The following is a 15,581-nucleotide window of genomic DNA, read 5'->3' as shown; positions in this document are numbered from 1 at the left end:
TGTAGTTGTCAGTGATTCGACTAGGAAATAGTGGGCATGATCAATTGCTGTTTACAAATACTGAGCCAAAGAATGTGTTAAAGAGGTTGGTTTTAATGGTGTCTTTGTTGTAGTCTTTACCATTAGGTCATTTCAGGGGTGGGATGGACCTTGAGTCTTTAATTTGTTGTTTGCAAAATTGTAGAAAGCGTGGGTGGAATTGGTGCGTAGAAGGTTTTCCTCTTGTTTAATGTGATAATTGGTGCATTCAGTCTTTATCTGGTGGCATAAATTTTTGTATTTGCTTTTGAAGTTGGCAACATGACCGGATTTGTTTTTCCGCCAAAGTGATATTTTTTTTTTTTGATTGAAGCTTCCTTATTATTATGGGTAATTTGTTTTTTCTGGTTTGGGGAGTTCTTATTGGTACATATAGTTTGATGACTCTTTTGACTTCACATAAAAATATGTTGTAGTGTTCTTCAACAGTATTGCATTCAGTGAATAGAAGTTGCCAATCAAGGGATGAGAGATCGTTGTCTATAAGATCATAGTTGCCTTTTTTGAAGTTATAATTGGGGATCCCGTCATTATGATGATTTTTGTGTGGACATATGTTGACATAAAAGTCAATCATCTGGTGGTCACTGTTGGAAAAGGGTTCTTTAATTTGTAATCCATAAATTGAATTCAAACTATTGCAGAAGATGAGATCGTGGCAATTGTTAAGTCTAGTATTGTTGGTTACTAGTTGTTCCAGTCCAGATTTGTTACAGCATTGTAGAAGGTTGCATGTATGGGTTCATTTTTACACTCGTTTAGGGTCCAGTTAATATGAGGTAGACTGAGGTCACCAAGGAAGATAAACATGTAGGCAGGATGTTGCCCAAATTAGTAGTGAATTTAACTTGTTCACATGTTTGATGTCATAATCAGGGGCCCTGTAACATAGTAAGAATCAAAATATTATATTTAAGGACAGTTCACAGACGATGGTCTCAGGAAGAGCAAGCTCCCGGGTAACTTGGATGTTCTTTTAGATGTAGGGACTTTTTATAGAAGATACCAACACCCCGTCCTCTATGGATTTCACAATCTGATCGGTAAACATTATAGTCTCTTACTGTGGTAATGGAGTCAGGGAGAGATTCGTTGAGCCATATTTCACAGACAAATATGATGTCGAATTTAGCTGTATTTAGTAAGAGGAGAAATCCAGATATTTTATTTACAAGGCTTCTTGCATTGAGTAGCTTGCATTTAAGGCCAGTTGCAGTTGGAATAGAGGTAGTTAGGGGCGTGCGTGCCTAGTTTTGAGTGATGGTGGGTTGGATGAGGTAGGGTTGGATGCGGAGTTGCGGGTTGTGTGACTTTCTTTTGATGCAATCAGCATGGTAGTCAATGTACAGGTCATTTTCTCCATTGTCTAGAAGACGATGTTTGAGTTCTGTGCGGACTTCATGGGAGCGGATTCTTTGCTGTATGGATACGTTTGGTCTTGAGTGAAGTTTTTTATGGGTGGGATTGGTTTTTGCAATGGTATTTATTATATGAATGAATATATGTTTGCTGGACTCATTTTTGCAAACAACTCTACAAAATCTTGGCACCACCAAGCCATCATTGTATTTGAACTCAGGGCCATCTCTGGTTATTTCAATGATATCTTCAGGAGAGATGTTTGTTGTATTTGGAATCCAAGAATGAAGAACTAGAGCAATTAATGGCAGGTCTGCTGGCTGAACTATTAGAGAAAGAGAAAGACGACTTATTCAAGGAATTTGACGAAGTCTATAGGGTGAATACCAGTTACACAAGGCGTCACAACTGCCCGAGGGAGATCCATATCCGTTTTTCAAGAAGATGCGTGAGAGACCTAATACTTAGATTGGCTAGAGATGAGAGAATAACATATAAGGGCAAAGAGATCACAATTCTTAAGCAAATTCCAAGAAAAGTGAGGGCCATAATGCAAGACTACAAATTTTTAGCCAATTACTTAAACAAAAAAGAAATCTCATTCAAATGGCTAATCCCAGAAGGGATGTTAATATCATGGAAGGGAAGAAAAATTAAAATAGACTCTATAGAACAGGCACAAGACTTCCTTGAACAGCTAACAACTACAGAGGATCAACACTCTAGGGAGGAAACCCAAAGGAATTTGCAGGAAGACCGTAACCGCCACAGGAAGACTGTAACCGCCACAGGAACAAAGAAGAAAGACCCGCTCAAATCCAAGGGAAAGACAACTCACAACAGGAAAGAGAAGAAACAACCCTACATCAACCACAAGAAGAGAGCCGTATAGTTACAAGACAAAAAGCGAAACAGATCTAGTTAAATGGAGGAAGGAAGGAAACTTCTTTCCATTAATATAAACGGTCTAAACTCAAGATCTAAAAGGAAAAGGATTCTAACTAAACTAATTAAACAAAATGTCGATATAATTTGCTTACAAGAAACACATATTAGGAAAAATGAAGAAAGATTTTTAGTTTGCCCGAAACTTGGAAAGCTATTCACAGCACCAGCAGATAAGCACAAAAAGAAAGTTATTGCAATATACGTGAGAGACAACTTAAAAGCGGAGCCAATCTGGGTGGACCCTGAAGGAAGAACTCTGGTTGTACAAATTTCGATTAATTGTATTACATTCCTACTGGTAGTAATCTATGCCCCAAATGATGAACAAGGTAAATTTTTTAAAGATCTCCACCAAAAAATAATAGGCTTCGAAAAAGGCAACATTTGTATGATAGGCGATTTTAACTCTATTGCTGACTATCGAAAAGGTCATAGTAATGCGAGTAAGAATAAAAAGGAAAAAGAATTTTCGAAGCTATGTAAGGATATGATGAATGAACTGAACCTAGTAGATATCTGGAGAAAACTAAACCCAGAAGAAAAACAGTTCACTTATTATTCTAACCCACATAAAATTTGGACAATAGACATGGCCTGGATGAATGGTGAATTAGTAAATGAAGTTAAAGATAGCAAATCTTACCAAATGAATGGGCCGACCACAACCCAATTCAATTAATTTGGAGAGGCAGAAGAAAACCAAAGAAAAGATGGACACTTAACACCCATTTAATAAATGAAGAAGAATACATTAACAAACTGAAAGAAGAACTCAACTTTTTCTTAAAGGAAAACAATAATGAAATAACTTTGAAACAAAATATATGGGACACAATGAAGGCAATTATAAGAGGAACAACAATTTCTTATAATGCTATGAGAAATAAAAGAAAGCAGGCTCAACAAAGCAACCTACAACAAGAAATTAAAGACTTAGAAACCCAACTACAAAAGAATCCCAAAAACCAAAGAATACAAAACCAGTTAATAACAACTAAACACAAACTGAATCTACTCGAACAAGAAAAATTGGAGATAAACCTGAAAATGACCAAACAAATCTATTTTGAGCATGCAAACAAACCAAGGAGATGGTTAGCCCACAAACTTAAAAAAGCAAAAGAAAAAAGACTGATACACCAACTAATGGACGAGATGGGCAATTTGCAACATGAGATAGAGAAGAAAAAAGAGATCACCCATAAATACTTTGGAAAATTATACAAAAAGGAAGAAGTCAGCGAGGATAAAGTAAGGAAGTACCTAGAGGAAGCGAATGATAAAGCAATTGGAGAGGAAAAGATAGAACTATTAAACAAAAATATTACATGGTCCGAATTGAAGTCAGCAATAGAGAAGCAAAGTAACAATAAATCGCCAGGACCAGATGGGATACCAGCAGAACTATATAAAACAATCATGGAACAAATGGGACCACTGATGTTGGAAGTATTTAACGAGGTACTCTTAGCAGCTAGGATGCCGGACTCGTGGAGGGGAGCCCTAATTTCGCTGATCCCAAAGGAGGATTTAGACCAGGCTTGTCCAACCCGCGGCCCACGGGCCGCATGCGGCCCAGGTCGCCTCACAATGCGGCCCAACGCCCACCCCAACCTTCGAGAAAGATCCAGCGAGGAGGAGGAGAGGCAGGCGCGAGGTGGGGCAGGGCGAGTCGAGCAACATAAAAGGCGGGAAGCCACAGCCCAAAAGTCCCGCCCCGCCACCTTTTGTTGCTGCTGCCGCCGCCGCTGCTTCTGCCACTGCCGTTTCTGCCCCCGCCGCTTCTTCCCCGCCGCCCCCACCCCCACCCCGCCGCGCCGTTCTGCCTCTGCCGCCCCACCGCCGCTTCTTCCCCCGCCGCTTTTCCCGCCGCCCCACCACCCCGCTGCCACTGCTGCTTCTTCCCCAGCCGCCGCTGCCGTTTCTGCCCCCGCCGCCACCCCACCCCCGCCGCCGCTGCCGCTTCTTCCCCAGCCGCCGCCGCTGCTGTTTCTGCCGCCGCCGCCCCCCCCCACCCGCCGCCGCTGCTGCTTCTGCCCCGCCGCCGCTGCCATTTCTGCCCCGCTGCCGCTTCTGCCCCACCGCCGCTGCTGCTTCTGCCCCGCTGCCGCTTCTGCCCCCGCCCCGCTGCCACCGCTGCTGCATTTGCAGGAGGAGAGGTAGGCGTGAGGCGGGCGAGCTCTTCCCCCCCCCCCCACCCCGCAAAATTTGGCCGAAAAATTAATAAAAATAAATAATTTGCAGGAGAGGTAGGCGCGAGGCGGGCGAGCTTTCTTTCCCCCCCACAAAATTTGGCCGGAAAATTATAAAATAAAAAATAAAATTTTTTAATAAATAATTAATAATAAATAATAATTTTATTTTATTTTATTATTAATTTAATTTAATTTAATTTAATTTAATAATTTAATTAATTATTTAATTTAATTATGTGCGGCCCAAACCAAATTTTCATCTTCTAATGTGGCCCAGGGAAGGTGAAAGGTTGGACACCCCTGATTTAGACCATAGATATATCAATAATTACAGACCAATTTCGCTCCTGAATGCAGATTACAAACTATTCTCTTCCATTATAGCTAATAGATTAAAACAGGTTTTAAATACACATATCCACGAAGACCAAAATGGATTTCTCCCATTTCGACAAATTAAGAATAATTTAAGAACAGTGATAGACATTTTAGAATTTTATGAAGCCCATCCGGAGAAACAATTTGCATTTATGTTTTTAGATGCTGAAAAAGCATTCGATAATCTAAATTGGCATTTCTTAATACAAAAAATTTATAACATGAACCTCGGCACCAGATTCGAAAACGTAACTACAATTTACAATATCCAACAGGCAAATATTCTAATAAATGGGGAACAAACTGGCCCAATAAAAATAGAAAAAGCGGTTAGGGTTGCCCTCTTTCCCCTCTGCTTTTCATATTCGCCCTAGAATCACTTTTGACATGCATTAGGCAAAATTCGAGAATTAGAGGATTGAGGATTAAATCAGAAGAGTATAAAGTACAAGCCGTCGCTGATGATATGGTTTTCTTTTTGGAGGAACCTATAGAAAAAGGACATAACTTATTAGAAGAACTAGAACGATTCGGAGAAGTCGCAGGACTCAAAATCAATAGGAAAAAAACAAAACTAATGACTAAAAACTTAATAGGAGATCAGAATAAAGAGCTAGAGGTATCGATGGGAATACCGGTGACAAAAAAAATTAAATACCTAGGAATATGGCTAACTCCACAAAGCAAATCAATAAAAGAAAATAATTATGATAAATTACTCCAACAAGCTAAGAAAGATTTAGATTCCTGGAGTAAGCTGCAGCTTTCCTTACTGGGCAGGATTGCTTCGATCAAGATGAATATACTTCCAAAATTTCTATATTTATTCCAGACAATCCCAATCAAATTAAATAAATTTTTTTTTATAGAATTAAATAAGATAACACTAAAATTTATCTGGCAGGGAAAAAAAGCTAGGATCAATGTAAAAGCTTTACAAGACCTGAAAAGCAGAGGACTAGCCCTCCCAAACTGGGAAATATACCATACGTGAAAACACGACAAGAATTACAAGAGCGAGGATTTACAATTGATCAGTGGGTGTACCTTCAAATTCACAGTAGATATAAACAAGACATTAAGGAATTTGGAATCTACAACAAATTGCAGATCTTAGACAAAATTTTATTAGGACCAAATTAAAAAAAAAATCTAAATTCTACAAACAACTATTGGAAACGGAACTTGAACAAGAAATTGTCAAAGGAAATATGATAACTTGGAGCAGGAATGTGGGACGGAGTATCATGCTATCAGAATGTGAAAGGATTTGGAATAGGAACATCAAGATCACAAAATCAGCAGCTTACAAAGAAAATTCATACAAAATGTTCTATAGATGGCACCTGTCCCCTTCGAGATTGGCGAAAATGCACCCCAACACGAGTCTCAAATGCTGGAAATGTCAAAACATAGAAGGTACCTTCTTCCATATGTGGTGGTCATGCAAGGAAACTCAGAAATATTGGCAAAAAGTTAGGTATTGGCTGGAGGAGATAACTAAGGAACAAATTGAATACAAACCAGAGTCCTTCCTTTTAGGAATTTTTGATAAACAATTATCAAAAAAATCAAAGTATATGATAATTCATATCCTAACTGTGGCCAGACTGGCGTTCGCTCAGTGCTGGAAACTACCTTCCACCCCCACTGAACAAATGATTATCCAGAAAATTCTAGAGTGCGCTGAAATGGACAAACTAACCCAATCATTAAAAAATAAAGAATCCTCAACCTATTATAACAATTGGAATCCTTGGTATAATTGGCTAAATCAAAGATAGATCACTTCGAGAAGAATCTTAGCCAAGGGCAACCGAAGTAGAGATAACGAAAAGTACTGCCTACGACACATTTGAAGAAGAAAGGATCTTACAGACCGTCACAAAAGACATGGTTTTATTTTAACTGTCTTCCCTGTCCTACCCCCACTCCTCTATCCTCCCTTCTCTTCTCCTATTCTTTTTCCTTTCTTTCTTTCCTGGCCTCTGTCAAGGCCTGTTTGTTTTTTTCTGTATATAATTTGTAGATGTGTTGTTTTTAATGGTAAAATTAATAAAGTTTCTTTTGAAAAAAAGGGGAAAAAAAGAAATTAAGAGGGGGTGGGAAATCTTGCCAGATCAAACACATTGTTGCAAAGTTATTACTTCCTATTTCTTTGCCCCAGCCTCACTGTGGTCATAATGACTGTCCTCTCTTACTCCGGTCAGAAAGGTTCCTTCGGATCAAGTGAGGGGGCTGCCATCCTCTCGCAATACACAAAGGATCCTTCCTCTCTTTGTCACCCCTTCAGGTTGACTTTGGCCCCGAAGGACTTCCTGGCAGAAAGAAATTATCTGGATTTCACACAGTCCATAACCGTCTTGCTCCGACGTCAACTGGAAACTCCAAGAGAATAGCTTTATTGACCAAGTATGATTGGATACACAAGGAATTTGTCTCCAGTGCATAAGTTCTCACTGTACATATAAACAACAAAGTAATATAATCATAAAATACCAATAGAAGACAGTAGAAAAAAATAGAAGGATAATAGCAATACAGCCATACAAAATAGGTAAATATCCTTAGATATAAGACAGTTCTGTGGTAATTAGGTTTTCAGCAGAGTAAGAGCATGAGGAAAAAAGCTGTCTTTTTGTCTTGTTCTCTTGGCATGCAATGCCCTATAGCAGCGTCCTGTGGGAAGGAGTTGAAATAGTTTATGTCTAGGATGTGAGGGGTCTGCAAGATATTTTCTCAGTCCTCCTTCTGGGTCGTGCAATGTACAGGTCCTCAGTGGAAGGCATGCTGATTGCAATTGTTTTTTCTGGAGTCCTAACTATCCGTTTAAGGCAGAAGTGATATTCAGCAGGTTCTGACCAGTTCTGGAGAACCGGTAGCGGAAATTTTGACTAGTTCGGAGAACCAGCAAATACCACCTCTGACTGGCCCAGCCCCCATCTATTCTCTGCCTCCAAATCCCAGCTGATTGGCTGGATTTTCTTTTGTTCTTCTGCACAGGAGAACAGAGCTGGAAAGCAGGTTAGTGGGGTGGATAGGGAATGGAGATTTTACAGTATCCTTCCCCTGCCAAACCTACCAAGCCACACCACGCCCACCAAGCCACACCGACAGAACCGGTAGTAAAATTTTTGAATCCCACCACTGGTAAGTCTACCTTTTTGTTTGGTTGTTGTACCAAATATAGACAGTTACAGAAATACAAATGACAGACTCAATAATTCCTCTGTAGAACTGTATCAACAGCATTAGGGGCAGCCAGTATTTTCTAAGTTGACACAGGAAGAACATTCTTTGTTTTGCCTTTTTAATGATGGCTCCAATGTTAGGTGTCCATTTAAAATCTTACAATGTAATGAACTTGAAGCACTTCAAACTAAACTCCTTTTCCTGATAGCTTGCACTGAAGAGTATGGGTCCTTTCTTGATTACAGCCACCAATTTGGATCCATCATACATGAGGGCCACATTGACAGGGACCACGCCAGATTGGCTCTATTCGTACGCGAGGTCATTAGTCACATGAACATCTATAGCCCAGCCAGTGGCCATGGAGGATGCCCTGGATGGGGAAGTGGCAGACTGGGTAGAAGATCTGTACAGTGACAACACTCAGGAGTTGGGAGATGTTAACCTGCTGCTGAAAGCTTTCCAATGCCATTTTTATGTGACCCAAACTTAGCGGGCTGAAGTGGCGTTGATGGCATTAGAGCAGGGGCTTCGCCAGGTGTTGGAATATTTTCCGGGAATTCTGCTGGCTTCTTGGCAAATTACAGCATTGGCCAGAACAGCTTCTGGTTCATTGATTCAAAGCAGGGCTTGATAGAGGCCTGCCGCCTCGGCTAAATGAGTGGTACTGGGCGACCACAGAGTTAAATGCTGAGTTGAGGAAATTCTGTCCCAAGAGGGTCCTGGGACCTAGGCCACATAGGTTCCCTAAGCAGCAGTTGACCAACGAATGCACAGCCCCACCCATGGGGGGATGCCCAGGTTAGAGCCCCAGATTGGCTTGCTCGCCTGCCTATGTTGTGCTTTAGATGAGGGTCAGCCCGGCCATTGAGCAGGTGAGTGCACGGCCCCCTTGCCAAGGGGAAGAGCGAAGACTTTGGGAAACTCAGGAAGAATCCCAGGAAGATTCCTGAGAAGTCTTCAAAATTGATAACTTGAATTGGAAGACCAGCAACGAGAGATTCATTCATCTAGTCCTTCAGCTGGCAGCAATGAAGAGAAGAGAAAAAAAGATGTGCTAATTGCAAAGTCCCTGAGCTTGACTGGTCATGTGAGCAGGGGAAAATATATGCCAACCATTGCTTATAACTGGGCAACAAAGGGCACTTGCAGGACTAAAAAGCTTCAGGCACGACTTACAGAGCACAGATACTGCAGAGGTTTTTTGTAGTTCACAATTCTGAACTTTGTCATAAATACACTTTTGGGGTGCATTTGTGACTTTGAACAGTTATTAAATGGCCATTTTTACCTTGAGGACTACCTATATTCCTATGGTGATTTTTGCAGGAAACTAGCCTTGTAAGCCAGCCAAAAATATTGTAAAGTGAAGTCATATGACCATGGAATGCTGCAACTGGCTATAAAGTGAGCCAGCTGTCAAGTGCTCTAAATCTATCATATGATTTTGTGTGTGTGACCACTGAATCTTCAGAACCGGGTCAGAGGAGATTTGTTGTAACTTTAAAGTGTTGCTAAAATGATTGGTTAAGCATGGACTAGCTGTAATAGCAAACCTGCAATTTATAGGATAGTTCTCTCTCTCTCTCTCTCTCTCTCTCTCTCTCTCTCTCTATATATATATATATATATATATATATATATATATATATATATATATATATATATATATATATATATATATATATATATATATATATATAAAATAAATTAAGGACATATACACACCACTATTTAACATGGTATGCTACTTGAAATGCTACTATTATAGTAAATTAAGAGATGAGTATCAGTTTGGCTTATTAATTGAGTATCAGTTTGTGTCATTTTCGGGGGGGGGGGGACAATTACAAAAGGTATTTGTTAGGAATATAAGTCACTTAACAGGTATTTGGGTTAGAAATATATAAACCAGATAGACATTTTAAAACTGTATATTTAAGAAAATGCAAAACTGGACTTCCGGTTTGAAGGGCTTCGGCGACAGACAGAAATCCGTGATCGTGCGCAGTTTCTGTCTGGGCTCGCCGCTGGAGCGCCCCGAGCTGGCTGGTTTCGGGGCTAAGCCACCCCGTAGAGGTGGTGAAGAGGGGGGAGACCACCAGCATGGTCGAGGAGAGCCGCATCTCTCCTCCTCAGCTGACCATTACTCCTTTTCCCGAAGGCGGTTGCAGCGGTGGTCAGAAATGGCCACCACAAAGAACTCGACCGGAAAAGAATGTGTAGGAGGAAGATAAGAAGTGAAAGTTTTGGCTGACCGGGTTAAATTGTAAAAGCAACAACCAAGGTACCCTGGAATTTAAACTTACAAAAAATAACATCGCTCCCAAAGAAGAGTCGGAAGCAGCGAAGGAAAGTGAAAAGGGAAAGGTTTGGCTTTTTTTTTCTTCTCTCTCCTTCCCTATACTGACAACTAAGAGACTTAAATAAGAAATCGGAAAAATCCGCTTTGACATCAATAGGCAATTAAGCTGAAAATAAAACAAAATGCCAAAGGGATAATAAAGATTTCTGGACATTAAAAACTTTCTTTTTCATAAGCAGGAAGGGAGAGAAAAAGAATAAAGGCAGGATCTGGAAGAGGGAGGAGACTGCCTGGAATTAAAAAGAATCTAAAGTAAAACTTCAACAAGACTTCTAAAAGATACATTTTAACTGAAACTTTGCAACTAAATAGTAACCCCAGGAAGAGAAAGTGAAAAAAAGAGCAAAAAAGAAACAGCTTGCATGTATTTGGATTGTTTGGTGATCCTTGGATTCTTGGTTATTATATTTGAATGACTAAAATCAATCAGGTGGTTGTTTAAAAATTTATACAATGGCACCACTTCTGGATGAATTGAAAATGGAACTTAAAAAGTACAAAGAAGTTGCACAAGAAGGGAAGGGTTCTTTTGGCTTCGTTTTTCAATTCTTAGAAATGGAGATTTGGAACTATGAGGAACAACAAGAAAAGACTGCAAAACAAGAAGACTGGGACAAAGAAGAAGCCATCTTTAATGAACATGTAATTTTATGTGGGGAAGAAAAAGGAAAGGGGGGAAAGAGAATGGAGAATTTAAGACTTAAAAAACAACCAAAGAAAAGAAAAATAATTTGAAAAATAAGTATAATACTGGAAAGCAACAGAAAAGGGGAATACAGAAGAGAGAAAAAGAGGTAGAGAGACCAGGGGGTAAAAAGGGGAGAGAGAAGAAGAGAGGGAAGAAGAAAAGGAAAAGAAGTTACTAAGGACCGGAGCAAGATATAGAGAAACAGGACCTATTTAGGGATAATGGGTGAAAATCTAACTGAAAAAGGAATTCTGTAAAGGTACATAAGATTGTATTGTTATATTAGTATTAGAAATAATTTTAGAAAATTGGAAACAACATATGATTAAAATGAGGAATAAAATAGTTAGTGTAATTTAGTGAAATGTTTGTGAATAAAATAAGTGAAATAAAATAAATGAGAAAATTGAATTAGGAAGGAACGGGAACATTTTAATTAGTTAATGTTTTATAAAATATAAGTGAAGAGGGGGGGAATTAACTATGGAAAGCTTATAATTGTTCCCATAGAAGTATGATATTTAATTGAAAAGTAATGTTAAAGATGTTAAGACTTTAATGAGTATTGTTAATGATAGAATTGACTTGGAATGGAATGTTGTTTTAATTATATACATTTATAATTTTTTTCTTTTTTTAAGAATACAGTATTTTAAGAATGTACCAAGCAGAATCCGAATGGAAGTTATGTATTATATTGAATGTTACAACTTTAAGGAAAAGATATAAAGGCGTCATACTCCAATCAGTAACTACAGGAGAAATTTTGTTTAATGATAAAAGATAATAGATAATTGAAACAGGACAGACAAAAAATATAAATACAATGATTTGAATTGAGATAATTAAAATAAAATTGAGAAAATTAAAAGAGGGGAGAAGCTATGCAGAAAATGTAAAATAGTAGTAAGATATGGAATAGAATATAATAATGAGCATGAACCTGAATTTGTGTCTGTACGAAGAAATGTAACCCGGGATTATGCTGCTTTCAAAAAAGATGTTTTATTTGTATTTTTTTTTCTCTTTGTGAAAACTCAAATAAAATTTACAAAAAAAAGAAAAAGAAAATGCAAAACTGTAATTAGGTGTGGTTTCTCAAACGGCCATAAGATGGAGCCAGAAACCTGGTTTGTCTTAGTCTTAGTCTCAGAAGAGAGTGTGAGTATCTTTTTCCTTCTGTTGGAGAGTATTGCCGTTCTTCCTAATTGACTGATATTCTTGGATTTGATATAAGTCTGATATTGAACTGTTTTTGACACTGGACTTTGTTACTGGATTCACCCTGGATTGAAACCTGACTGATTTACCTGTGAATGATTTTGGACTGATTGTTTTGAACTTTGCTTAAACCTTTCTGGAAATAAAAACCTACATTTACTGTACAGTGTATCTGTGTGCTCTGTGTGTATTATTCCAACACTACTCTCTATACGTCTCCCTGTATGCGCTCATTCTCCTAACGGGTAATTACCTCAACAGTACTGATGGAAGAAAAAGCTAGGCTTACAACCTGCTGTTTCTATACTTTCACAAAACTTTCTACATAAGAGCCAATATTTCCAGTTTTCTGCTACTGAGGAAACCTCTCCACCTCTCTCCTGAGTTACTTCTCCTACATCAAATATAATTTGCCTACTGTGATTGCACGATGAAAGGTGCTTATAACAATGTCATCGTTTATGGAAACTCTTGCTTTTGTCAGAGTTAAATAATAATTAATTTAAAATATTTTTATATTGTAATTTTTTGTGGTAGAGGTTACAAAACTAACCAATGCGTCATTTGTAGCAAAGCTGTGCAGATGATCTTAATAACATTGTTACTGATATGTTTTAGCTTGTGAAAGATGAGCCTTAGTGAAACAGAGTTTCAAACACAAAAAGGAATTTATATATGAGAAGAGAATGTACCTATGAATGTAGCACTCAGTATCATATAGTCCTCAACCTATGACCAGAATCGCAATCACCAAGTGGTTGAGAATTGAGAAATCAGGTGACTCCTTCACTCAACAACTGCAGTAACAGCTCTCCCAGTTGGGGGCCTTAACTGACTGTGCAGGTCGTTAAGCAAATGGAGCCCTGGACAAGGAGTGTAAAGATGCCCCAGGGGGATGGGGGAAGATTCAACATAAGCCCCTATGAGTTCAGGATGCTGCAATGTCCTGGAAAGCTGCTGTTGCCTGGGAGGCCCAGATCTGCTCCCCAGCCAATCAGGCTTGAGAGACCTGGACTTGTTTCTTGTCCCGCCAGCCTTGGGGGGGGGCTGCTGTTTCTATACAGCAGGTATATTCAGAAAGCTTAAAGCACTCCACTTACTTGTATTTTCTCTTTAGCTGTTAATAGGTGGCTTCTGCAAGTAGGCTTTTCTGAGAATATATACTAAATAGTTTTTTTTTTCAATTTAAAAAAATGTTACAGATTAATCAATACTGACAGATTCAGAAATAAGCCTAATTCATGTCTGAGATACTAGGAAAAATCCTGCAAGTGCATGGATGTCCAGTTTTCCTAACACTTTATTGCCTTCCTGAAACTATTTTTATTATAGAACTGTACTGGGGGCTAGGATGGGGTTAAACCTGTGTGATGTAAGTATCCTGATATTAAAATAAGTGTCTGATAAAATAAGAGACATTAACCGCCCAATTATGTTACTTGTCTGCCTTAAAGATACCGCATTTCCATCAGCCACTTTTTTATGGTGAAGAAAGGCTTTATTTACTGGAAACCTTTTGACATTCCAAAGTTGCAGGGTTATAAAGGCCTTTTCACAAAACAATTAAGAGGTACTTATTAAGAAATATAGAAGAATATTATCCAGCTCTAAGCATGGACACGTGTGGAAAATTTAAAATGGTTTAATTGGAATTGCAGTTGGAATTGTAGAAAAACTAGTTTTTCTTAGATCGCTCGGCATTCCCTTTAATCTTAAATAGATTGAACTTGTAGAATAGGTACATCCCTACTACCTGAAATTAAATATTTGAAAATTTCGTACTAGGTATATATTTGACCTTCACTGCATTTCTTAGCTTTGCTTCCAAAACTGTCTAGTCTGTTTTAACTGTTTTATTTTAATGCTATAATGTTAATATTAATGTTATAACAAGGATGTTGTTGTGAATGCCAGTCACTTAAACAAGCAGTCCTTTTCTGACCAGGGTTGGGCCCAGAATCTAATTTATTAAGTGATCATTAAACAAGCTATATCATTACCTCACTCAGTGAACACAATTCCTCCTCCCCCAGTTACAGTCAAGGGACTGTTAGGTGGGGTGCCAGAGAGATGGCCCAGACCTCCAACCACTTGGAAGGCTTGGGCCGTCTCCCCACACTACCAAGGAAGATGGTGGTCACCAGTGTTTTCCCCGAATTTCAGGGTTCTTCCTTCAGTGCATTGTGCGCCCAGGGATTTCCTCCAGAGGTGAAAATGCTAGCAAATACATACTTTGAAAGATTCCGAAAGTAGGTGGCCAGTATTCTGAGCCTTTCAGAACAACTAGCATTTGGTAGGGAAAATGCTGGTAAAAGAGTGCTTTCCCTTCCCCTCCAAGGGGAAAACACTAGTGAGGACCAATGTTAAATGCTTAGAATACTGGTCTTTGCTAGCATTTTCACCAAGTTCTTCTAGCACGCAAGAAGGAAAATCCCTTACAAAGTCGAGGGAGACACTCGAAATCCAGTTATCTCCTCCATCTGCAACTTTCCCCGCCAGCTTTCCCATTGACATTCTGGGAAACTGGCAACCAATATTGCAAATGAAGGGACCTTAGTGCCCTGTGATCTTGGTTGTTCTGCAGACATTCCATTACCCAAACTGGGTAACATCATCAGTGCCAGTGATCACCATCATTAGCACTGATGATGTTACCTAGTTTGGCTGATGAAACTTTTGCAAGAAAGCAACTAAATTCAGAGAGCACCAAGAACCCCTCATTGCAACCCTAAGCTACAAATATTCTTTATTGGAACGTTGCAAATGGTGATCACATGCCATTTGGCAACCATATATAATGTGATCATGTGATGGGGTGGGGGGAGACTGGCATGTTTTATGATGCCTGGAAGTGCTCTACCAGCTCTGCCCGTTGTGACTGCATATGATAGTCAAATTACTGGTTGTAAGTTAAGGACTACCTTTAGCTGTTCACATGTTGTTTGGAGATTTCTTTTTGCATGAAGACTTTAAGAGCTCTCTTCATTTACTTTCAAGCACCATATTTAATAATATTGCCCTATAGATTTCTTCAATATTGATTTCACCTTGTCTCATCTTGTGCTCTCAGGGATAAATATGGATAGTTAAAAGAGATGAAAAAATATGATTAGAAAAATAGATCTAGATTAAGTTAACTGTTTTAGATCTTTCTCAGAAAATACTTATAGACGAAGAAGCAGCCTTTTCTAAGGAT

The 15,581-nt window shown here is 39.0% G+C and overlaps 1 protein-coding gene across 1 annotated transcript in view; it reads right to left on the bottom strand.

The window, feature by feature from the left end:
* LOC148128979 (uncharacterized) overlaps window positions 1-13,536 on the bottom strand; it is a 60,599-nt gene extending 47,063 nt beyond the window's left edge. The window contains exon 1 of the mRNA XM_087947748.1: window positions 13,486-13,536. The gene's annotated coding sequence lies outside the window, so the exon portion shown is untranslated. The remainder of the gene's footprint in view (window positions 1-13,485) is intronic.
* Between the last annotated feature and the right edge of the window lie 2,045 nt (window positions 13,537-15,581).

The sequence above is a fragment of the Notechis scutatus genome, chromosome Z (assembly GCF_049901735.1).
Source record: "Notechis scutatus isolate UNSWTSFEM ecotype Mainland chromosome Z, rNotScu1.2, whole genome shotgun sequence".
NCBI classification, from domain to species: domain Eukaryota; kingdom Metazoa; phylum Chordata; class Lepidosauria; order Squamata; family Elapidae; genus Notechis; species Notechis scutatus.
The sequence above is the reverse complement of the archived record's forward strand: the minus strand, read 5'-3'. Positions and strand labels throughout refer to the sequence as shown.